Here is a 27,325-nt window from a genome sequence, read left to right on the forward strand (position 1 = left end):
TCAGATGAACTTCTTCATTAAAAACTTTTCCATTGTAGAAGTACTGCATGGTGGGACAGTGATAAGTACTGCTATGCCATAATGCCAGGGTTCAGTCCTAGCCTCTGTATGCTGTATGGCTGAGGTTTCCATTTTCTCTGAAAATCTCTTGCCTTTGAAGGGCTTACTTCTTAGGTTGATTGACTGCATTGTGAAGCTGTTCCCTTCTGTAAAGGATTATTTGGCAAAGTGTGAATAACCCCACTTAACAAAACAAACTAAATTAAAATAAAAGTACAGCAGTCATTTAGTCTGATGGTGCACAACATTTGCAAATGATAGGCTGTTTTTTGTGAGTTGTACTGCTCATGACTTCCTGACACTTGAAGTTTGGTAGTGCTAACTCACCTGTTGGTATATCTTTTCCAGAAATTAGAAGTTCCCTCACAAAATATGGGTTACCACACAGTGATGTAAGTTCCCACATTTTCAAGCTATTGATCATGTTTCCTGAAATGCTGACAAACCAGTATCTCTGAATCCATTTAAGTCCATCAGTTCAGTTTTCCTTATACAAGTAAAGATCCCCACCATGCAGCCAGCTACCTGTAATGGATTCCTTTACTATGCAACGCCTAGCCAAAGACTTTGGAGTTTGCTATTAATTCTGAGCAAATATGTCTCAGGCACTTACTTGTTTCTATAAAAAAATACTGCCTACCTGCTGAGCATGTCTATCTATGGATCAAAAGATAAAAAATAAAGCTATTAAACTGCAGCCATGACATTAAGTACTATTGATTGTGTGTCATTTTTATCTGTTTGTTGTTGACCGAGTCATGAAATGATGAAACAGTTAAATATAAAATTTCTTTACAAACATTAGGTGCAGAATAAAGACAGTAACTGTGACTGACCAAAAAGACAGGTGCAAGGGAGGTTGAACTTTGAGCTTGATTACTTAGCTTTACAGCAGGAGTGCACTTTGCTAAGATTTAATCTTTGTTTTATTTTTCCATCAAACAAACCACCCAAATTATATGCACTGTACATTTCTCAGTATGTTTTCAAGAGAAGGGCAGTACATAGCAGATCATAAAGTTTGAAAGAAGGGTGAAGAGTTCATGCTTATAAATGTGGATGGTTTGAAGTATTTAAAAAGACTCCACATACCAGAAGGAACATGCCTCAAAAATAATATAATTTAATATACTAAAGCCTGTTTACTTACACACAGTGAAACTATTGTTTCAACTTAATACAAATGAACAAGACTGCATTTCACAAATCATTCATTTTTCAAATTGTTTTTCTTTACAGAAAATCAGGGCCCATGATAGCAAATTAAGCTAACGTGACAAACAGCACAGAAGAAACTGTGATGCTTATTTTAGCCTATTTAACCAAATGTGATTATGTGCATTATTTATGGTATGAATGGAACAAAAACAACTAGGGGTCGGGAGGTTCACATAATGGTTCAAGTGTTTACCTTACAGATACAAAGTGCAAGGTTTGATTCTCCTCTGAGAGCATTTGCTAGGTTTAAAATAGCCCATAAGGGCAATTAGCCTAGTACTAACCTATGAACCATCATAAACTGTCGGGGAAAAAAAACAGAATTAATTAATTTGTTTACAGTTAGTTTGTTGTTTGTGGTAATGTCCTGATCCACTGTGTACCTTTTCTAGACTTTGCCAGGGTGTAATGCACACCTGCATTCCATTTTAAGAAACAGGAAAATATAGTTTAGTCATAAACATAAGATAGTTTTAAGATACAAACTAAATAACAGTGAAGGGGCATCAGAATAGCAATGTAGGAATACTAAGAAGTAAAATGGAAGAGTAGCTTCTAGCTATAGGACAATGAAGCTAAAATGAAAGTTATATAATTACTATAATGATGATCTGTAAAAATAAAAAAGTCCCTGTTTGGCACCCTATAGGACTGATGCCACATGCTTAAGACCTCTTGGCAGATAACATTTTCCGAAGTTGTCAGACACCTTCCTCTTCCTATCTTGTACCATACATCTCTTACCCTCCATTTCTGTATACTACATGAAGCTGAGAAAGGAGGTAAAGAACAAAGAAGTAGAGAGGTGAGGAAAAGCAGAGGCCTAAAAAAACCTAAAAAGTTGAGGACAAATAAAACGTAACCTGAACTTCTTTGTACAGGTCTATCATAATGTCTAGGACATAACGTTTGTATCTGATAAGAAGGTATTCATTTTCAGTAAGCTTTATTGCAGATTTTCCTAGATAAGCCTCCATGCTGGCAAATTTTATGGGGAAATTGCCCCTCATAATAGGAGACCTGAAAAAAGACTTGGACCCAGAAATAATGTCTACATTGTAGTGCCTCATGAGGTCATTCAGGAAGGACCAAACAGTCACTACACAAATGCCATCCAGAGTGAAAAAAAAACTAATTTGGGCACATAAGGTAGGTAGAATGTTTCTTGTGCATTGAAAGCTGAATGCTCCATTTATGACCTCATTATCATTATAAAACATGGAAGCAACTTCATTTATAGCACTATCTACTAATAAAATGGTAGGGGAGAAATGAAAGAATGTGGATTAGTGAAGGTTTCAGACTGAGCTGTAAGTCACTCATAGGCCAGTATTTTGTTTTATTAGGGGACAATGAAGCCGTAATACAGGAAGAAATTCCCAGGCAGTTCTATTGTTTGAAATCTTACTTTTTTGAAGATGTTTAACACCAACTTAATGTTGGTGAGATGCGTCTATCAGACTTCAGTTGTGATTCAGAAAGAGCAGTTGTATGAGTTTTATACAATTCTGAAAAATCTGATTTCAAGTCATTCATGTCTGTGTCTTTGTGTTCTCAGAATGAGTAGGTGTGTGAATATGTGTGTGAGGGGAAGAGAGGCAGGACATTCATTCAACATCTTTATGAAAATGCGGCTGAAGAAATATAGGAGGAAAACATGTTTGGACTTTCCACAAAGGAAATGTGCCTTTCTATTTACCTCTACATTTGCTGAAATGGTACAAAAGGCATCTCCTAATCAATTAACTAGACAGCAAAATTTAACTTGCTCTGCTTTTTAGTTGTAAAATGGATTCCAGATATAGTCATTATTGGTGATGAAAAGTGTTAGAAGCAATACGATGTGGTTAAGGCATAACAGTATATTGAGCAATAAATGTATGCTCAGCATATGTCGCACAAGATTTTAAGCCTCACAGAATGTTAACTTTTAACTGTGATACAGTAATGCAAGCCTGGAAGAGAGGTCACCATAAATAATTTAACTGTGAACAAGGTAGATGAATTGCTGAAGGTTAAAGATAGTTAAAGGAAGCAGAAGTGTTAGAGAAGCAGTGATACAAGAGCATTTACGTGCATATAATGCTTCACAAGAGCTATCACCACCGACATGCAAACAAGGTTCAACACTGTTAACGAATGCATATAATAATATGCCAGGTATTTTTAGAATACTAGAATTAAAGAGGAGCAAAAGGTATCTCTTCCAAGTAGAGGACTTTACATTAGTGTATTTTTATGAATGATGGCCAGGGGAACAGTGACAGTGACAAATGGCCTGGGATAGCAGCAGCAGCAGTCTTACTGATGTTAAGATTATCTTGATAGCAATGTGGGAGGTGTGCTCTCTGAGAAAACTCTTCACTTATCTCTTATTCTCTATCCATACTCCTAGGTATGATCATAGGCTGTGGGTTTATTTGAAAGGTCGTACTTAGGACAAATAATGGAAATAAGATATCACTTCAGCTTCACTTTCTTAGTTTCTGGGGTAAGGAGGGTGATGATTTGGGAGAGTATCTGACTAGCGCCGTTACTCCTTCAGACTAAAAAAACCCTACTGAGGTTGTTGATCCAAATCAAAGGGTAAAAAATTCACACAGAGAAATCTTTCAGTAAAAAACTTCAGAAAAAACACAGCTAAGATAAAGTCTTTACTGTTTAACACCTTAAACCTCCTATGGAAGCTAGTCTACTTATGTTGTACTGACAAACTCAGAGAGAGGGTGAAAAATGGCATGTGTACACATAGGGTTTGGCTTTATTGTCCTGAATGCATCAGTAAGGACTTTAAAAAGTAAAAAGTCATGGGCATTCAGAAACCATGTAGCAAAACCACTGGAATGTCCTTATGGGCTTATTTGCATGTATCTCATGGGCTTCCACTACAGGAGTTTTAAGATATGGCACAGTGAAGACTCTTGATTAGCTGGGTCTTTCTTGGTGTTTTTACTAACCTGGTTGGTTCAGTTACACAGCTGCCTTCTGGGTAGTGCTTATTAGAACTTCTGTGCATGCCTCACTGACAACCACAGGAATGAGTCAGATGCGATTACATCCCTAGACTGGCCCAGGAGTGCTAACAGATCTCTTATTACAAGATAGAGGTGTCGTTTTATTTTCTTGATAGCTGTTTTTCTCGGAACTATTATTGCATGAGGCTGTGATTGCTTTGTTGTTTTTTTCTGTGTGTTGCATATTGTAGCAATTGCATGGGCTTGAGATGTGACGTTTTTGTTCAGCAATATCTACGGGAAAGAGTGAAATGTTTTATTTTTCCTTGAATTATCTATCTTTCCCTAAGTGAGAGAAATATCAGAGTGAGACTATATAAATAAGAGGATGTAGGGGCTTGTGGATGGAATCTTTTTGGACCATGTTATCTGTGGACTTGCTGTGCCTCTGAAGATCCCTTTAGAAGATGGCAGTAATAAGTCAAACACAACTTTTACATCTAATTATATTATCTTTTGTTCAGCTGCAACTGTGATCTCTACGCAATAGCCTGCATCATTTATCTTTTTTTAAATTAATCAGGTAGATCTACTAGGCACAATTGCCTTATTTCTGGAGTGATCCAGAACTGCTTCTGGTGAAGTGACTTGCTGAAAGTCAAAGAGTAGGATTTTGGAGACCGAGGGATTCAAATTCAGGAGGTAGTTCAAGGGGTTTGCCCTTTGCAAAAACACTTGCCAATGGTTTAGTCCAATCTGGGGTATTCCCTGCAGCATGTGTTTGCAACTTCGACATTATGGCATCCATCTACTGGGTTTCAGCACACTGTCCATTCAATCAAGCTCCTGACACTGAGACACACACGCACACACACACACACACACACACACACACACACACACACACACACACATGTGTCCTTTCTGAATTCACCTTCAAGCAATTAGTATAACAGTCTTCCCAACTCAACCTCAAAACAAGGGAAGAAAAAAAAAAGCTTTTATATAACTTCTGCTTGAAATATTTTAAGTTGCACTTATAGTAACTTGTATGGTGATACTTCTGTTTACTTCTATGCTTTTTGTCCATGTTTTAGCCAAAAAAGTTATCGGTGTTTGCATTTTTTGTTTGTTCTGGGTCCTTAGTTTTGTAGCGGAATTTGCAGTTGTGGGAGGATTGTGCATTACTGAAGATTTCGGCATTGTTTATACATCATACTGTACTTCTATTTTCATAAGTAGAATTACATATAAAAGGCAATGTTTTGTATTCTGAACCCAGTCTGGGGCCTCAATCAATCTTGTAGCTTCATTCACAGCCATGACAGGACTGTGACCTGTTGCTAGATCTGAGCCTCATTTAGGATTTATTACTGCATTACTAGTTCCTTAGTCTGTGGTGGGATTGCAGTAGTGACAGTATTGTGGTTTCTGCCCCAATATTTGTGCTTCAGTACTTTTTATACCTGTATATACCTGCTTAAAATTGGATTCCATCGCCTTTCTGTTTACCTTGCAACTGTTTTTCCTCTGTTCTTTGAGTCTGATCCAGCTCCTATTGAGACATTAAGCTGAAAGTTTCCGAAATTCTAACCACAGAACTAAAGTCCTAGGGAATTATCATGGAAATGATAACAAAGACAAAGGCAACCTTCAAACACTGGACCCAACCCAGTTTGGCATTGTCAAGGGAAGGTCATGTCTACTAAACCTGATGGACTTCTTTGAAAAAGTCACCAGGGCAACGGATGTGGGGAAACTGGTACATACTGCTTACCCAATCCTGGCTAAGGCATTCAATACATTACCCAACTTGGGTATAGTTGACAAACTCACCAAGCTGGGCATAAACCCCTATATAACTTATTGGATTGCCAGTGGACTAACAGACAGGGCCCAGGAAGTCAAGATTGGTGAGACAACCTCCCCTAAGAGACTGGTCATCAGCAAGGTACCCCTAGGCTCCATACTAGGACTGCTTTCACAGGTAAAGGTTAATGGCAAGGGCCATTGGCTGCCCAAGTTTGCAGAAGATTGCAGCTTAGGAACTATCATAGATTCTTCTCATAGTTTGGGAGACAGAGTAGACAAACATCTTACAAGAGAGTTTAATACGGGCAAATGAGTAGTGCAGAGTCAAAGATTAAAACTCAATGTCAAGAAATGCATTATAGTGTCTTTTGGAAAAACTGCTACCCAGGTTAATACTCCATTGATAAGACACCCCAAAGAGTTGACCTGGTAGTCAGGGATCTGGGAACATACATAGACATTAATCTGGCCTTTGACCAACATGTGGCCAAAGTAGTAAGAAAATCATTCTCTGTCACCAACTCATAAGTAAGGGCATGGCGCCCAGGTCCAAAGAAGTCACAGTGCCACTTTATTCAGCCCTTATCAGACCCAACATGAGTATAATGCCCCCTTTGGCATGTACCAGACCAGATATATGAAACAGTTGGAATGCCCACAAAGGTTTCTTACTAGCAGAATCCAGGGTATAAATACATTGTCCTATATGGATTGCCTTAAAGCCCTATTTCTAAATTCATATCCTACAGGTTACTGAGAGGTGATCTATTCCTGGCATACCAGGCATCCTCAGATACAGCTCTGATGGGCCTTTTGCACATCTGCAAAATGAACAGTATCAGAATTACTAGATCCAAGGATTTAAATTTTGCTTATAACATAAATAAGACATGGTGAGACAGAAATGTGTTTCAGAGGATTCCCATGCTCTGGAACAGGCTCCTCATCCTTGTGAAGCAGAGTCCATCTCTAATTCTATTTAAGGGTAACTTTGACCAACGGATGGGAAACTGGAAATTCACCCTGGGTCTAGCCAACATGTCTCTGATAGTTTGGACATTACTTTTTGCTTCTGTCTATCATATCCCCCTGCATAACCTCTAGAAACTTCCTAACATACCCCCTCCTAATAAATGCCTGTGATACACAGGAACACGATTAGGATGGGTTGCATGACTAGTCTTATAAAGGCCTTGGTAGTCATTAACCTAGTATAGACCTATGAACCTATCATTATCTTATCTCAGACATCTGCATTCATCCACCAAGCCTCAGCAACCACTGTTCTATTAGCATTAACATCCATCATCTTTACCAAAAATCCGCAGCTAAACTTCTCTCATTCCGATCTAAATCAGACACCAATTATAACAAAAAATTTAATTATCCTCTCTTCTCTTAACTGGTCATTTATTCTAAACTTCACTGATGCCAGCTCAGCAAATGAATTACTAATTTCCACTCTGCAAAAACTCCAAGATACCTGCTTTCCAATAATTATTAGACTGTACAGGAAAAACAAAAACAAAAACAATGACTGGATAACCACCAAACTGAAAGCTGTACTAAAATTAAGAAATGAGGCCTGGCAAACTTGGAAAACAACCTCTCTCCAGAATCCAGACAAAGTTTCTCACAACTTAGGAACATAGTGAAAATGAGCCTTTATGATATCATCAAGTATAATCAGAACTTCCCCCTCAATACCACCAAGCTCTTCTGGACAGGAGTTAACCATCTTACAAGTAGAAAACCAAAAGAATCCCATGACAATACCGGACCTAGGTTTTCTGCTGCAGGATTTCTCAAAGAATTCTGCAACTTACTCACTGCTTTCAATAGCAATCCATTTACTTTTACATTCCAAAACCTCCTCCATATCCCCCCACACTTTTATTTCAAGCTCCTACATTTTAAATGCATCCACATTGCTCTTGAACAAATACATATTGACAGCCTACCAAGTACTGATGGCCTTCACCCATGGTTCATTTACCACTGTAGAGAATTCATTCTATTCCCTTTCATACACATTCTTCATCTATGCCTAAAACAAAACACAATGCCAAACATATGGAAAACCACAGTAGCAATCCCTCTGCATAGCTCTTCATCCCCTCCAAAATCTGTCACTATCATTTCATCTCCAACATTCTAGTTCAAAGGAAACTTCTTGAAAAAACTCATGCACTCCTGCAGCACATCTGCAATACACACTTCTCTCATGTGGACAATATGGTTTCTGGTCAGGCCACAGCACAATGATAGCCATATGGATCCTAATAGATGAAATCTTACTAGCAATGAATAGCTGACAGCTGACAAGTGGCACTTGATCTCATCAAAGCATTTGGTCATGTTAACAACTCAGTCCTACTGCACCATCTCTTTGGCATAGAAATCAATTGTTATAACATAGTTTCATAACTTTCTATCAAACTGACAGTTCTCTGTCAAAGCATATTCTTCCCTCTTCCCCTCATCCAAACTCATTAAAGGTGCCCATCAAGGCTCAATCCTTGCTCCCACTCATATATGCATATGTGTGTGTGTGTGTGTGTGTGTGTGTGTGTGTGTGTGTGTGTGTGTGTGTGTGTGTATATATATATATATATATATATATATATATATATATATATATATATATACACGTGTGTGTGTGTGTGTGTGTGTGTGTGTGTGTGTGTGTGTGTGTGTGTGTGTGTGTGTGTGTGTGTGTGTGTGTGTGTGTGTGCATGTGCATTATAGATGTTCAGAAAGTAAGACTACAAACAATTCCAAAGCATATGTAGAAAGCCTTAAGAGAAACTACAGAGAGTGTTGCTTAATCTACTGCAAAATCACCCAAAAGTAAGATACAATGCAGGTAAGGAATACATAGCAGATATTTACAACAGAAGCATTAAAAATCTGCTATAAGGCAAAATAAAGAATGTCTGGGTAATACCAAAGTTATCAATGACTGAGGAAAAAATAGTGCTGACACAGTTAGGAATGCTGTTTTGGAAGGATGTTAACTTGAAAGAGGCCTTAGCAAAGATTGTGAGTAATAAATGAAATTCATTCTTCTGTTTTTCATGGAAGAAATAATTTCTGTCCATGACCTGGTGTTCAAAGATGACAAAATATAAGGTCCCAATCCACTGAGAAATCATGCTTGAGAGTTTGTATGAGAAATAACTAGGGATAGTTATGTTTAAAAACCAAAAGTGTTTAAACTGGAAATGTCCAAATCATCCAGGGAACAGAGTGAGTACAAAGTTGTTTCATTTAAGGGAAACATGAATATTATCTGTTTGGACTATTATTCTACGTCTACTGGAGCAATCAGATCAGCAAACATATGTACAAATGCAATTTATGGATTAAAGTCTATAATCTGAAGGCTAAGGTTATATGACATTCTTATATTTGACAATGGTCCACAAATACAAATCAGGAATGTAGATGATTTATGCATGACTGGGAATTCATGCATGTAATATCCCATCCACAGTACCTTCAGTTCAATATACAAATAGTGAGAACTATCCAAATAGTGAATAATCTCATTACAATCAGTTGCAGGAAAAACTACAAGGTTTGTTATCTCACAATTTCAGACCATAGAGCTCTCTCTCTCTCTCTCTCTCTCTCAACAGCTCAACTCTTGATTTACATAATATCTAAAGTATGTTACCAGCTTCGACTGCTTTAGTGATATCCAGAAACTTACATAAAGTAAATGTAAAACTGGGATGAAGTCAGCAGAAACTGCAATAGAACTACTTTAATAGAGGCTGCACAACACTACCAAGCCTAACAGCTTGGAGATAAAGTATGAATTCAAAATCTATTGAAAATACCTAGGCTGAAGCTGGAACTTCTAAAAAGTAACTAAATTCACAATATTGAGGTAGTTTACAAGGATGATGGTAAGCTGTATATAAGGAATTATGGACAGCTTTAGCAAACAAATAAGTCAAAGATAGAGTTGCAAGAAAATGGACAACCAGAAGACTGGACACCCAACATAGATGGTCCTGCTATATTTTTCAAATATGGTCAACTATTATAAAACCAAACCAATAATAAGAATTGTTCTAGAGGCAAGATTGATTGAAAAGACTATAAAGTTAATTTATTGAAAAGTGCTTTTAATATGTATAAAATGCTGATTTAAATGTACATAGCCCATAAACTGCTTTGTTATAGTGTTAAAATAAATTTTAAGATAGTTTTAAAATTAATTTTAAGAGCTAAGTGTAATGTAGTGCAAGGTGATGAAACCTAATCATCTGATTTTTAACATTCTTTTTTTACATAAGACAGATGCATGCTATCAAAACATAACTAGGTACTATTTGCTGAATTAACTTAGTTTCACTCACCTCTTCCTTTATTATAACATCCAAGAAGATGATAGCCTCAGAATCATGAGAATACATGAATTAAAAAAAAAAAATATATATATATATATATATATATATATATATATATATAATCAATCTTAATTCATTCTTTTGAACATACAAAAATATATCCTCAACAAATATACTATAAAGTTTTATAAGAGAAAACCACTGATCAGGCTCTTACTCATATTTTTTTCAGCTTCATAACATAATTTTCTATCTACAGAAACTGTGTGGGGTTATTGTGACCCCCAATTATGCCAACGGAGGCGTACTGGGAGAAGAAAATGTTGGCTCCAAGTCCATTATTTTTCACTATAAAAGATTACTGGAGCTTTCTTAGTGATATATTATTCTAAATGTATATAAAATATACACACACACACACACACACACACAAACATGCACACACTCTCACTGATTTACTAATCTTTTAATCAAACACACACAGACACAGGCACTTACTGACTTACTGATCTTATAATCTCACACACACACACACACACACACACACACACACACACACACACACGCACACACACACAAACACAACACACGCACACATACTTACTGACTTACTGATTTTTATAACCACACACATACACACACACACACACACACACACACACACACACACACACACACACACACACACACACACACACACAACACACACACACTTGCTAACTTTTTGATTTTATAATGACACACACACACACACACACACACACACAAAAGCATGCACACATGTATGCACTCACATATTATTACATACCTCTCAACTGTACAGATTTTCTCAGAATGTCCAGATTTTTGCCTCATATTTTTGGTCTATTTTTTCATAAGATTGTAGTTTTCTGTCAAAAAATTAGTGGGAAATCATTAAAGATTGAAGTTAGAAAATAATGACAGACATTTGAGTTTCAGACTTCATACCCTTCAGAAAATTCATGTTAATGCAAAACCTGTTATTCCATCAACTTTGTAAGTTTGTGAGAGCAATATTTAAAAACTTTCCCTATTTTTGGACCTTTGTCCCACTTTTATTTATGGCTTTGTCCAAATTTCTTGCTCTAAGAGGTTGAGAGGTATGACACACACACACACACACATACACACACACACACACACACACACACACACACACACACACACACACACACACACACACACACACACACACACACACATCCATGGCTATGGTCATGTTCTCCCTGCATAAGTAGACAAAGAAGATGTAGTGCAAGAATTTGATTTCACTGTGAGTTTTGCTGCAATGTATTGTTTTGTATAAGTTGGAGGTGTGCTTTACTGGTATTATTTACCTTTTCTTTATTGCGGTACATTCATAAAACCATGCCTCCCAACTGTTCAGATTTTCACAGAATGTCCAGATTTTTGCCTTATATTTTTCGTCTGCTCCTCATAAAATGTGTTGTTTGCTGGCAAATTACTGAAGATTGAAGTAATTAAATGATAACATAAATTTTATTTCAGACTTCATACTTTTTAGAAAATGCATGCTAATGCAAATTCTGTTGCTGTTCTTCTTTCGGCTTTTCCCGGTTAGGGGTTACCACAGTAGAACTCCGGTCCGCTAATGATTGGCAGTAGATTTTTTTACAGGTGCCGAGGTGCCAGCTCAATGCATAACCTTCAACGAAGGCACACCCATTCTACGCATGTCTTTCGAATGCCACTCGACTGCAGGGAGGACATGCAGACTCCAGACAGAAGGCGCTCCAGCCGAGAATCGAATGGGAGAACCTCTTGCTGTGAGGCAACAACGCTACCACTACACCACATCAGATTTTTTTAATGCAAATTCTGTTATTCTAACTAATTACTACATTTGTAACAGCACTATTTAAATTCTGTCCCTATTTCTGCACCACCTCCATTATTTTAGGCTCTTTTAGTTTAGGTAAACTGACATCCATACAAGTTTCATTTTTCCAATTTAATACTTATGTATACATATGCTATCGACAAAAAAAAAATTTGCATTCAAAAAACTATTTCATCAGCCAGTTATATAATCACTCATAAAAACATTAACCAGATATACTTTTCAATCACACATTCTGTTATACTCACTAATCTTGCATTCCCACACATAGACTTTCACCAAAATAGGAATCACTGAAACATCAATGTTTTTAAAGTCAGGTAAGTGGGATTTCAGTCTACTAAAATAGACCTATATATATATATATATATATATATATATATATATATATATATATAATAGAAATTGTGCATTTGGGCCCTTGTGCAAATGTCTCAAGTACATCTGCATCTTTATGTAAATAATATGCATATACAATGTTTGTTTTATTATCCTGTGTATATTGAATTTATGTTTTTGTATTATAGATATTTTTATTTGATACGAAGTGCTGTTATTCCCTGCATTTTGCCAAGTTATACATTTGTTAGGACAATCCAAAAAGTACAGATATGTTAACATGTTAAATAATGCCTTTAGTTCATGCTGTATTATCTAAAATGACTGTAATATGCAATATGGATCTTTTTTTTCCAGGTCTCCTCTGAGAAAGGGTTTTACACAGGTAGACTTTCTCAGAAAACAAAGGTAAAAAAACATGCCATTTTACTGAAATCACTTTAATTCAATCTAATAAAACACAGTGAGCTAGTAATGAAACACATCTATTATAACCACAAATTTCACAAAATAATAAAATGGACACAAGAAGAGCGATAGGGGGCGTTAATACTAGATTCCTTCAAATCCTAGATCACCATGCCCCCTACTACTCTTAACTACAACTCTTGCTTCTCTTACAATACCATACACACTAACCTTCTTTGTACATTTTTCTCTTCCTGAACAACACCAGCCCTACCAGCAAACTCTACCAGTTTCTCGCATAAACTCCCTCAACCACAGTAACATAACTTCCACCTCTGTCTATATACTTCCATAGTACCATAGATCTACCCATGTTACTTACTTCCTTGTCAAAAAAACCCTAAACAATTACTACCAAATCCTTAAGTTTTTACAATATCCGCAACAACACCCCCTATTAGATGGTGATATTCATCCAAACACTGGCCCCAATACTAATATTCCCAATAACCCACACAACCTAACATCTCCTGCTCTCACTACCCCAAATAGACCGTCTAACTTCCTCCTGATAGCTCAACTTAACATTCGTAGCATTAGAATAAAATTACCCACCTACGTGCACACTCAGAGGTGCACTCATTCCATATTCTCTGTATTACAGAGACATGGCTAAAGCCCTCAACTCTGGACCAGGAGATTACCCCTCCTGTATATAATATCCTAAGATGTGACTGCAAAATCAAAAAGGGTGGAGGTGTAGCCATTTTGTATAAATCTAAACTCTAAGTTTCACCCTTCAATGTGCTCCTACCCTCAGATACCAGTGCAGAAACCCTTACTGCCAAACTTCAAATCAACAACTCCAAATCTATCTAATTTGCACATATCTCCTCCCTGGAAATAATATCAATACTCTTGAAAACATACTTAGTTACCTCTCTACCCACCTACCTCAGGAAACCATTGTGTTAAGTGACTTTAATATAGACTGGGCAACCTGTAGTTCCCCTAATCCTACCAATCACATAAATCTTCATGGATTCTCACAAATAATAACCACTTCTACTAGAATCCATAAGCCAAGCAGTAAGGAAACCACCCTAGAGTGGATCCTTCTCAACAACCATCTTGATACTTATAAACCAGGAACCCTTCCTGATGATATCAGTGACCATATGCTAACCTATATTATTAAACAAATATTTTTAAAACCTCCGGTTTCAAAAAATTCTTTAAGCCAAAAAGCTTCCAAAATGAACTGAAAGCATGTGACTGGTCACCAATGTTTCATCTTCAACTTGATGAAGCAGTGACCTACTTTAATACTCGATTCCTTCAAATCCCAGATTACCATGCCCCCTATTGCTCTTCCCAAATAAGGACCAAAATTGCCCCCTGGCTCACAAAACAAACTAGGCAAAAGATCCTCCTCAGAAATAAAATTTGGGCCAAATGGAGAGCCTCCAAAAGTCCATCAGATCAACTTTACTTTAAACAGTTAAGAAATGCCACCAAGAAAGACATTCTCAGAGGCAAAAAACTATTACCTTCATCTCCAACAAACCCACCAACAAAACCCACAAAAATTCTGGTCAGGCATTAACAAACTTCTTCAGCCAGGGCACTCTAAAATTCCTGCCCCTTCAGGATTCAACCATAATAACTCTAACCAGATTCTTGATGCCTTTAATAACTATTTTACTGAAGTCATTCTAACCCTAGCTAATACTTTACCACCTATTACCACTTCCCCATTAAATACCACTAATACTCCATCTCCAACCTTTCATATACAACCTGTACCTACATCGCTCATTTGCAACCTCCTTCAAAAACTTAAACCACGCTCCCCTTCTGCAGACTGTCTTCCAGCTGAATGCCTGCAAATTGCAGCTAAAGCCATTGCCTATCCCATCTCCGTCCTTATAAATAGAACAATTTTGGAAAGCAAAATCCCTTCCATATGGAAAGTATCCCACATCATCCCTCTACATACAGGTGGGTCATCTACCAAGCTCTCCAACTTTCAGCCTATCGCCTTACTCTCTCCAATAGCTAAAATAATGGAAAAATGCATACACAGACAACCACCTGACAACCCTCTCCAAAATAATTTACTTGCCAACTGCAAGCATGGTTTTAGACCATTACATAGCACAACAACTATCCTGCTATCCTTTTCTGACTCCATAAACAAAAATCGTAACAATAACACTTTTTCCTCTGCACTACTTATTGACCTTTCAAAAGCCTTTGATATGGTGAACCATAACATGCTTATTGAAATGCTAAAAGCCCAATCACTTGATTCACAAGCATTACAATGGTTTAAAATCCTATCTGGAAAATAGACAGCAAGCAGTTCTTTGGGATAATAATCTTTCTACATCCCTCTCTGTGAACATTGGAGTACCACAAGGCTCTATTTTAGGACCTCTTCTCTTTTCATTCTTTATTAAGGATCTACATACCAAAGTTCCTCAAGCCACCTGCATAAAATATGCAGATGACTCTACTTTAATTTGTTCATCCACGTTTATAACCTCACTCCAGTCCCTCACCCAAACAGTATTTAACAGTGTTGAAAACTGGTCCATGCAACACTGCCTCCTTCCCCCCAAAAAACAAAATTATTGCTCTTTGCTCCTACTCATAAGTCACCTCAACTGTACTTCACAGTAACCTCTAACAATGGAACTAACATATCCACTGACACTACAACCCATCTACTAGGAGTAACAATTGATAACAACCTCAGCTATGATGACCATAATAATTCTACAATAAAGTCTGTCAACAAAAAACTAGGCACCCTTTACAGAATCAAACCCTTCCATACCCCTTCAGCCAGAATCACTATTGCCCAGACCCACCTGATCTCTACCCTGTTCTATGCTTCTGCAATATATACCAGCCTATCTAAAAGCAACCTCAGAAACTTTCCACCAGTTACAATGACATAGCCGGATTTGCCACTGGCACCTTCTTTAGAACTCACCACTGTCACAACCTCAAACAACTGGGATGGTTAGAACTGCAGAACCAACTACTGTGTCAACAACATGTTATCACCCAAAAGATCCTTTACCACCCTAATAATACCCCAATCCTTACTAATCTGATTACCCCCTACAACAATCTTGCAACACTACGCTCAGCTTATAAGCTTCTAGTTTCCACTATTAAATCCAACAACAAAGCTGGGGACTCACTTTTCACCAACCCAGTAGGAAAAAGCTGGAACCAGCTTCCTAGTGAACTTTCCGCCCTTGCTTCCACTCTTCTTTATAAAGAATATCTTAAAACTCGCTGGCTTTGTCCCTGCTTGAACCCTGACTGATGTCTCATTCCTTCTTGCTCTCTCTACACTTCTCCACTCCACTGTTCTATGTCTCCTACCTGTAATATTGATTTCCTTCTTAGTACTGAAAAAAAAAAAATAATATTTTTACAATTTAAAATTTATTTTTTTTATTTTGATTGCTCTCTGTATTTTATCTTAGCTTAAACCCACTAAATGGCTCTGTACAAGTGTATCTGACCCTCATTGTAAACAATGTGCTGTAATTCATTTGACTATGACTATATATTGTATTCTTTGTCACTGCTGATGCTTGGAGCTTTTCTCCCTGGGCCTCTACTAAAAATGGACATATATCCGGTTAGACTAGCCCGGTCAACAAATGTAAAATAAATAGATAAATAAATAAAATAAAAACCTAAATACAAATGGTGGGTCAGAGATTCTTTGTTTTTTTAATGATGGTGGTTTTCATTGTTGTTTATTCAGTGGTATTGGTTTTAATGAAATGGTGGATAATGAAAAGATGACACCCTTAATAAAAGAAAAAAAAACAGCATCCATGGCTAATGTTGGGGCTGTCGTTGAGAAGGCCTTCTACCAGGTTGAGCATACAGCTAGAGTGCAGTTAGAGATACTTGTTATTTTTCAAATGTTATGTTCCTGACTGCCCTGTGGGACTTGATAACTTCTTTTTTTTTAAACAAGAAACATCTTCATGAAACTATTGCTTATGACATAGGCAATCATACATTTATATAAATAAAAACAAACCATATTGACATATTTTCAGTTGCAAACATTATACATCCTATGTAATCATCTATACAGTCATTGCCAGTTGAACATTACATAGCTCATTTATTTCCTGCCTTCTCTTAAACCTCATTCCTCTTCCAAAATATCATTCTGCATGTATTGTTCCAACATTTCCAATTTATTCTTTGTAATTTGCATCCCTTTTCTAAGGATCATAGTTCCATTTCTTTTATTTCTGTTACATTATTTACTGCTTCTAGTACGGTTTGTTTAGACTTTGCTTTACATTTTTTAGTAACTGCTTTTTTGGCAGCCATAAGAATTAAACTCAGCAAAGCCTTACTATGTCAAGGCAATTCCAATTCTGTATCAGAGCTAAAAAAAAATAAAAACATAATTTCCTTAGTTGCACCAGTTTGCTAACCCAGTATTTCTGATGAAGTAGTCTGCAGGGCATTTTTAAAGTCTGCCAACTCATCACAGATACAAAAAATATGTTCCCAGTTACCTCTTTCTTCCCAGTCACACCTCCAACATCTGCAATCCACCTCAGGAAAAATCCTGCTTGGGTATAAATATACCTATGCAAACACTTCCAAGTGACTTCTTGTAGTCACACAGTGCAGGCTGGAGAAGTTGTTTGACCGCAACTGAGCTACAAAATATAAGTATCTTTTGATTATTTTTACAGATTACTGTTTTTATAATTTAATATATATAAAGCACTTTGTCTATTCAGAATCTTCACAAATTCTTATCTGTTTAAAAACTTTCATTTGACTCTGTAGTGCTTTGCTGTCTTAGGCTATTGTATAAACTGAAACATTTACTCTGTGTAATTATCTCTTGGCTAGTGGGGGCCTTTTTGTCCGATTTGGTGAAGTTTCAGCCAGAAACTAGTAGTCCATTGGTCGTTTTGGGCCAATTCCTAGCTCCCTTCAGCCCCCTGCTATAAAACACGCTAAGCGTTAGCTGAGTTGCCACTGTTGCACACAAGAGCAGCGGCGGTTAAACAAGGTTAAACTATTCGGGCCATCTAAATTCCACTCTTCAAATTTTCCCTTAGAACTACCTTCCTCGAGCTGTACTGCTGATCTAACCAGCATATCCTATAACTGAAAAGTTCATCTCTACTTGATTCCCAAGTAGACTATTCTCTATCTGTAAAGCCTAGCACTTACTCCTACAGTACTTGCACCTTGATAAAGCACTCTTATTATAGATAGTACCCCACCAGCCTAAAACCCACTTCCCCGGAGTCCTTTGAAAGTCTCTTTATCTACTACTTCTAGTATGTCGAGGGATCAGTTGCTAGTGTCCTCTCCAGCTCAACTGGTGAACCTGGGAATATTGAGGCAATGTTACAATTGCCTCATGTACACAGACAATCCTCTCCTTCTCCCACAAAACACAAATACATGCGAGAGATGCAACTATACGGCCAAACTGGAGGCTGAGCTCTCTCAACATAGGACTGGCAAGACCAGACAGGAGGAGAAGGTAACCACACACAATACATACCCAGTCACACATGGTACCATCACAACTTCAAATCATACACATACTCACACAAAGACATACTCGAGGCTCTGATCAAAATTTACCAAAACAGCAGAGGCCACCAAAGCAGACACCCAAACAACTACCACCTCACGACCCAACACATGCAACACATAGACCACACAGTCAGAGTGTCAAACAGTCACAGCCCTTAAGGCCAAACAAAATGCCAGACACACTTGTCATTGGTGATTCCATAGTCAGACACACTGGCGTCCGCTCACCAGACTGAGTAAGGAGAAGGTCACAGTAAGCTGCCTGTCGGGCTAGAATCCGCCACATAACGCAAGCACTCAGGTTTCTCAACAGCAGGTACAAGTGCGACTCAGTCATTGTCCACGCTGGTGTCAACGACCTGAGACGTACCTCCTTGGACTACATGAAAAGGGACATCGAGGAGCTCTCTGATTATGTAGCCCAGGCAGGTATGACCCTGACCTTGAGCAGTATCCTACCTTCACCTAGAATGATGCCACAATACAGTGATAAGATGATCAGCTTTAATAATTGGCTTAAATTCTGGTGTCATTCAAAGGGGATCCAATGTCTGTCTGCCTGGGATGACATGCTGGACAAGCCACGCTGCCCAAGGGACGGCTTGCACCTGTCACCCTGGGCTTCCGGATATTGGCAAAGGCTCTTGCCACCCCCATAGTGCCTTTTTAGGCAAGGCTCAAATTCTAAACCTACCACCCTAGAACACCAAAAGGAAAAAACTAAGGGTAATGCTGCTCAATGCCAGAAGTCTCAATCTCAAGATGCATGCACTCGAGGCCCTTCTCAATATGGAGAACATCGATGTCTGTGCTGTGACAGAAACCTGGTTCAAGGCTCCTGAGAGCACCCCAGCACTAACAGGTTTCACCTCATATCATGCGTTCCGGCCCCAAAATCCGGACAACACCAAGAAAGGAGGGGGGGGTGTCCATATTCATAAAGGACACCCACACCTCAAGGTTGGTGGCAACGCACGATGCATCGGAGACCATCCAGGTGCAATTAACCATAGGCAAGACTGCTCTGCAATTTGGAGCATGTTACAGGCCACCCTCTCAAACTCAGGAACCTCACATGGCCTTCCTGAAAACATTGGAGGGGATAAATGTATCTCCAAACACCATCATACTAGGTGACTTCAACTACCCTAATGTAGACTGGGAACACTACTCAAGCCCGAACACTCTAACCCAAAGATTCCTGGAGTTCATAAACTCAAATGCCATGGAACAACTAGTCACCATCCCCACAAGAGGAGAAAACATACTTGATCTCATCATCACGAACATGGGATCAAAATGTTCAACACCGAAGTATACCCCTCACTGGTGAGATCAGATCATAAACTAATCTCGCTGGAGGTCCTCATCCCGCCCCCACCTGAACCAAAAAAGACCACAGTGAAAAACTTCTCAAAAGCCGATTTCACACTTCTAAATCTAGTGTGGTCTCCTTTAAGGCCCCTGAGCCAGTGGTAAACATTACTCAAACCGCTGAATCACTTACAAATGCCTTCTACCAGCACCTACAGGACTGCATGGATCAGGCAATCCCAAACAAAACTAAGACTCTCTGTACCAAAGGCAAGCGTCCAGTCTGGTGGACCCCAGCCATAAACAAGCTCTACAACAAAAGGAGGAAGCTACTACAAGATAGAGCAAAATCCTTGAAAGGTAAGACACCTTTGATCATTATAAGTAAAAACTAAGAGCTCTCATAAAATCATCCAAGGCAAATTTTGAGAGAAAAATCGCCAAGGACTCTAAAGACAATCATAAGGCCTTCTTTAGCTATGTTAGTAACCTAGGAGGAAACTCCCAGATATGCTCAGAATTAGTTCAAAATGATGTGAAAATTACTGAACCTACACACATTGCTAACATACTGGCTGACAGGTTCAGTGCAAACTTCTCCCCTCCCCAAAAGGAGAGATATCTATTCCAGAGGATTGTAGCGCCCCAAACATGTCCAACGCCCAGGTGAGAACTGCACTCACTAAAGCAAAAAACACAGCATCCATGGGACCGGATGGTGTCCCCGGCTGTGTGCTTCATGAACTCAACGAGGAATTAAACCCACAGTTAGGACAGCTGTTTAATCTTAGCCTCACCTCAGGATACATACCCAAGGAGTGGCGCATGGCGACTGTGGTCCCACTTCATAAGGGCGGTGCCTCCACAGACCCTGGAAATTACCGCCCCATTAGCTTGACAAGCCTTATCTGCAAAGCCATGGAGAGGATCATAATGGAACTCATAAATAAAGACATGGGGAACTTGCAGACTTTGGATCCAACCCAGTTTGGCTTTGTCAAAGGCAGATCCTGCCTCTTAAACTTGGTTGACTTTTGAGACAGTCACCAAGGCCATTGATGAGGGAAAGACAGTCCATACAGCCTACCTCGACCTGGCAAAGGCCTTCGACACAATACCCTACTCAGGTATCATCGAAAAACTCATCAGCTTGAATGTAAACCCATACATCACAAGATGGGTTGCAAACTGGCTAAGTGACAGAACCCACAGGGTCAGAGTTGCTGGAGCCATGTCAGACTCAAAGCCTGTCACAAGTGGTGTCCCACAGGGCTCAGTCCTGGGTCCACTCTTGTTCGGCATCTACTTTTCTGAAGTACAAGCAAACACAGGAGGGTTATGGCTGACAAAGTTTGCAGATGACTGCAAACTGGGCGCCATAGTCGAAAACACATCTGACACAGATATCCTCCAGAAGGGCCTCACAGAAATGGATAACTGGTGCCAGAGCCATGGCCTGAAGTTAAACGCCAAAAAATGCATAGTCATACCCTTCGGGAAAAACAAGGTTACCCCTAGCTACCATATAGGTGGCAATCCACTGAGCACAGAAAAAGTCATCAGAGATCTGGGACCCAAGTTGACAGTAGCCTTTCGTTTGACACTCATGTTACTAAAGTAGTTAGGAAAACCTTCTATATCGTCCACCTGATCATGAAGGGATTCACATCTAGATCAAGGGAGGTCATCATCCCCCTGTACTCATCACTCATTAGACCTAAGATTGAGTACAATGCCTCGTTCGGAATGTATCTGACCAGACACCTGCTGCAGCTTGAAAGGCCCCAAAAGTTCCTCACCAAAAGGATAAAGGGTCTCAAAAATATGTCTTATGATGCCCGACTGAAAGAACTCCAGCTCTATTCAGTCTCATACCGCTTGCTCAGAGGTGACCTGTGCCTGACATATAAGGCCATGTCAAACCCAGATTTGATGAATATGCTTCACCTCAAAAAATCTAGATCCCTCAGAACCACAAGGGCGGGAGACTTAAACCTTGAGATGGTTATAAATAGAACGTGCTGGAGGGACAGATTCATCACCCAGAGACTCCCTATGCTGTGGAACAAAATCCCGGTACATGTGAAGCAGAGCACCTCGCTGGCCTTGTTCAAGAGGAATCTTGACCAATGGATGGGAGATCGCAGATATACCCCAGGGATGACTTCAGTGTCACTGCTTGACAGAGGCACAGAAAAATGATAGGCATAGTTTTTATTCAAACTAAAGGGGTGGCGAAAGCCACATAACTATGGGCTAGGCTTATAAATGCCCTTGGGCAGATAGCCTAGTATGAACCTATGAACCTATGAACCTATGAACAGCTGTGTGCAAGTGAGGCTATAACATTATATCTACATTCAAAAACTGCTACTAACTCAGGCATGCTTTTAATTCACAGATATGTGCTCTCTGATGTGCAAAACATGACTTGAATGGATGTATATCATTAAAAGTGGTTTGAATGCCACAGAAGTTTACCTTCAAGGTGTAAGACATTTAAGACTGTAGCACTCCTTACATTGATACTGCCATACTTCTACCAATATGCACCCACATGTTTCAGAAGCATGGAAGTATCTGATATGTAGCAAGAGAAAGACAGAAAGAATGAGAAAGAAAAAGCCTTTGTGTTTGAGTGTGCATGTGTGTGTGTGTGTGTGTGTGTGTGTGTGTGTGTGTGTGTGTGTGTGTGTGTGTGTGTGTGTGTGTGTGTGTGTGTGTGTACGTGCGTGCGTCTGTGTGTGTGTGTGTGTGTGGGTTTGTGTGTACGCGCGTGCGTGTCTGTGTGTGTGTGTGTGTGTGTGTGTGTATGTGTGTGTGTGTGTGTGTGTGTGTGTGTGTGTGTGTGTGTGTGTGTGTGTGTGTGTGTGTGTGTGTCTTTGTGTGCATACATGTGCGTGAGCACATAGGTGAAGAGAAACAGGAAAGTCCAAGTGAGATGACATGTCACAAAAGTGTTAATATAACAAGCTGCTAATAATTCAGTATCATTATCTGCTGTATCACTTAAAACATGGCAATCAGCTGTCTAGAATGTTGTAGAATTGCCCTGATTTTCCTCATATTCTGGTCCTATCTCTTGTATTTTTTTTATTTTGATGTTCTGGATTACTGAGGATTATATTCAGTCAATAATGCCAGACAGAGTTCCATACATTTTATTGTTCAAAGGATGCATGCTGATGCAAAATCTGATGGTTTTTTTTAACTTTTTAAACACATTAGAATAATATTTAAAAATAAAATGATTTTTGAGTTGGGGCCCTGGACCCCAACTATTTTTGGCTTTGTCCAGAATTATTGAGCAAAAGGTGGAGAGGTATGCTTAGCAGTATGTCTTTTATGGCATTTGTTTCAGCCCCTTCCAAATGCAATTATTACCCATCCTTTTTCATTAAACTTAGAAACAAAATAAAACAATGAATTGTAATATGTTTTATACATTATTCTACTTAAAAAAAGCAAAATATCTGAGCATACTATACAGAGTTTACTATACAGAGCTTATATTTTTATAGAATTCATAGCATGCCTCTCACTTCCTACTTTGTTCCAAACTGTACTTCACAATGAAAACTGTCATATAAACCAAATGTGAACAGTTCTGCTAACTCACCATTTCTGTCACTCACAATTCAATAAAATGTGTAATGTAAAAATGGAAATATGAAAGTAGATAGTAAACCAAGCTGGAAAGCACAAACTAGTAACTTTGAAAATGAAAAAAACAGGATCCAACCAAGAGACACACTGAGACACACTGAGGCACAATAAGCTAGCGCTTTCATCCACTTTTAATGATGTGGAACTTCTTCAGAAAAACGTAGATAGATGTTTTCATGCACAGCTATTTTGCACAACATGGAAATTTAAAAAAAAATGGCACGATTGTAACTGTTATAAGAGCACCTCCCATAATCTCTAATTAAAAAGTCTTCCAACAGAAGGCTGGTACGAAACAGTACAACAAAAATAGAAACAATAAACTTTACACTAGAAAAGTTTCTTACTTAACTTTTATAGAGTTTAAAAAGTAACAGATGTACTTATGTTTGTAAAAGCATTTTAATATAACAGTTACATTGTTTTCCACAGTTCTCGGCTTTGCTGCCATACAACCAGAGGTTAACATTTGATAACACGGAGAGAAGTACAATATCTTTCCAGCCTTTTAATTAAACTATTTTGATTAAATGGGTAATCATTTACATGACTGGCACAGCATAATATAAAACAAATTGACTTATTTTGCCAACATGAAAAATCCAAAAATTGCAAAAATTAGACAACTTACATGACTGAGATTGTTGCCTCCTTTCCTGAGTGCTTCAGTCTCTGTAACCTTTGATCAAACATACAGAGATACAGTATTTATTGCAGTCAGTGACTAACTATAGAGACCATAAATTTTATTGAATGCATCACACCTGTTTTGCATAGTAAAAAAAAATTCTCTCATTCACCTGGCAGGATCTGAACCCTATATTTGTCCACTAGTGAGATATTAACTGCAGTAAGTTTATTGAAAATGTAATATTAAAGACTTACCAATGATATTCCCTTGTGTGTGCATTTATGAGTTAGTACTCAATGACAGGTTAGTGCATGCAAACCAGAAAGTACTTTTCAGATTACTATGTTAATAGATAGCATATCCATTTGTAATCATGTCTTTGCTTTAGAGAGAAGGGTGGAGCCACAGAAACTATTGCTGACAGAACAGTCTTTTTTTTCAGAATGAAAAAAGAGCTATTTGACATTCTTACAGATACTTCTTCTTCTTTTGGCTTTTCCCGGTTAGGGGTCGCCACAGCGGATCACCTGCTCTGCTCATGATTGGCAGTGGAGTTTTACACACACACACTCATGCCTAGGGTCAATTTAGAGTGTCCAGTCCACCTACAGCATGTCTTTGGGATGTGGGAGGAAACCGGAGCAACCGGAGGAAACCCACACAACCACAGGGAGGACATGCAGACTCCGCTCAGAAGGCCCCCAGCCGAGGATCGAACCAGAGAAGACATTCTTACAGATACTCTTAGATTAAAAAGGTGAGTCCTTCTGCATCAATGAGTGGACAAGTGTGGACCATCCTGTTACTAATGTATTCTGCCACAAAGGAAACCAATTCAATATAAACTTAAGGTAGCCAAATTTCCAACTATATCAGGCAGACATGCAAAAATGAATACTAGCACTCCTAGCAAGCACTTTGTTTAAATGCAATACTGTCATTCTTTCTCTGTTAGGTCTTTTTTTTGCTTTGGTTGTGGCTCAGTTTTGATGTATGTATATATATATATATATATATATATATATATATATATATATATATATACATATACACATACACCCATGAGTGTAGGACATTGGATTGACTGTGACTAAGTCAACACCAGTTGATTGATGCACACAGATAGTTGACAGATGTGTGAGATCAACGTTTCCCAAGTAGGTAAATTTTCCCTTTCCCTGGATATTATGTAATCTAATCATGGAGTTAGCATATATAAGTAACAGGGGGTGTAGGGGTCCAGGGTGGCTGGCACTAGTTGCTGGTTTGCTCTGCTCTGGGGTAATCCCTGGAGCATGCAGAGAATGTGTCAGCATTTGTAGTTTTGATGTTTTCAAGTCTGGATTCTATGTGTTGTGTAGCTACACAGTTGATCTAGTGCCTTACATCCATATACATATATATCCATCCATCCATTCACAACCCCTTTTTCCCACTTTTGCACAAGAGGTCAGGGTGTCACTTTAACAGTGACAATCATCTAAAGTCAATGTTATCTCTCTCTCTCTCTTTCTCTCTATAAATATATATATATATATATATATATATATATATATATATATATATATATATATATATATATATAGGTCTACTGCAAATGGTCGAATTCCCACAATCTTGAACTTCATATGGCCAACCCCATATGATTGAGTTTGTAAAAGCTCGACTGGACCGCATGGAGATCTGCATACAGCGCATAATGGGAATTTTTCCCATTAGTGCACTTTAGTGCAATCTCAGAGTTAGTATATTTAAGTAAGGGGGTGTGGGGAGTGCAGGGGGCTTGCTCCCTTTCAAAATACTGATTTTTATCAGTATTTAGTTTGTTTTTTGGCAGTTCGGAAAACAGTCTTTCGCGATAATGCACTTTTGCGGTAGTGCAGTTTCGCTCTTATGGGTGCCAATGTTGCTTGTTCGAGATTTTGGGATTTTGAGCAAACAACATAGACCCACAGATATATATATATATATATATATATATATATATATATATATATATATATATATATATATATATATATATATATATATCTATATATATATATATATATATATATATAGATATATATATATATATATATATATATATATATATCTAGAGGTTTACTATGGTTTGTGCGAACAACAGTCTGTCGGCAGCACTGCTGCCGAAAATCAGAATGTAGTGCACAAAATTGAAATGGATGGGATAGTTGAACACACTTTTGCGAATGCAGTAGTGCATTCACATAAGTGTATTCAACTATCTGCACAGAGATTGCGGTACAGTGGGGATTGCAAATTCATCCATATACCCACTGTAGTGCAATCTTGAAGTTAGAATATGTTAATAGCAGGGGTGTGGGTGGCCCAGCTCCCCACAGGGGGGTGCAGAAATGCAAAAATGTGATATGTCATATAGGAGTCTGAGTTACATTTGGGTCAACATTGCGGCTGTTCAGAATTTTGTATTTGGTATTATTTTTCTTTTTTTTCGAACGGCAAATGTTTTGCCGTTCGAACAAATGATACTAAACCATATATATATATATATATATATATATATATATATATATATATATATATATATATGTGTGTATGTACAAATGTTGCTGTGGAAAAGGCATAAAATACTTGAAAATAGTTAAGCATATGAAGGGAAACGTAGCTTTAGGAGTTTTCACAACTACTTTTTCAGACTACTGCTTACTATTATTAATCAGTAATAAATATAAACAGCTGCAGTCACAGATACACCTGGGGATTTAATAAAATCTGTGTAGGCATAGTGTAAAGCCTACACAGAAAGTACCAAGGACATGTACATGGTACCCCCTCGGTAGCACACCATGGATAGAAATGAAGGTGCATCACTGAGGGAGAGCTGTGTAACACAGTTGTTGAATCAGTGTAGGGAGTGTATTACTGTGTTCAGAGATGAGTACCACACTCCCTGCACTGTCAAACTGACAGATATCAATGTATGCATAAGTATTTAATATTTCTTTATTTCTTAATTTTTTTTTGTCATTTTTGTGCGGAGCAGCACACAGCAATGGACACATGCCAAACATCTAAAAAT

The 27,325-nt window shown here is 38.3% G+C and overlaps 1 protein-coding gene across 1 annotated transcript in view; it reads right to left on the minus strand.

Moving 5' to 3' along the window:
* CDH17 (cadherin 17) overlaps positions 1 to 24,640 on the minus strand; it is a 776,088-nt gene extending 751,448 nt beyond the window's left edge. The window contains exons 1-2 of the mRNA XM_044067353.1: positions 24,519 to 24,640; positions 24,265 to 24,312 (exon numbers count right to left, since the gene is read on the minus strand). The gene's annotated coding sequence lies outside the window, so the exon portion shown is untranslated. The remainder of the gene's footprint in view (positions 1 to 24,264; positions 24,313 to 24,518) is intronic.
* Between the last annotated feature and the right edge of the window lie 2,685 nt (positions 24,641 to 27,325).

This window comes from Protopterus annectens, chromosome 3.part1, assembly GCF_019279795.1.
Source record: "Protopterus annectens isolate FY-2018-M chromosome 3.part1, PAN1.0, whole genome shotgun sequence".
Lineage (NCBI taxonomy): Eukaryota > Metazoa > Chordata > Ceratodontiformes > Protopteridae > Protopterus > Protopterus annectens.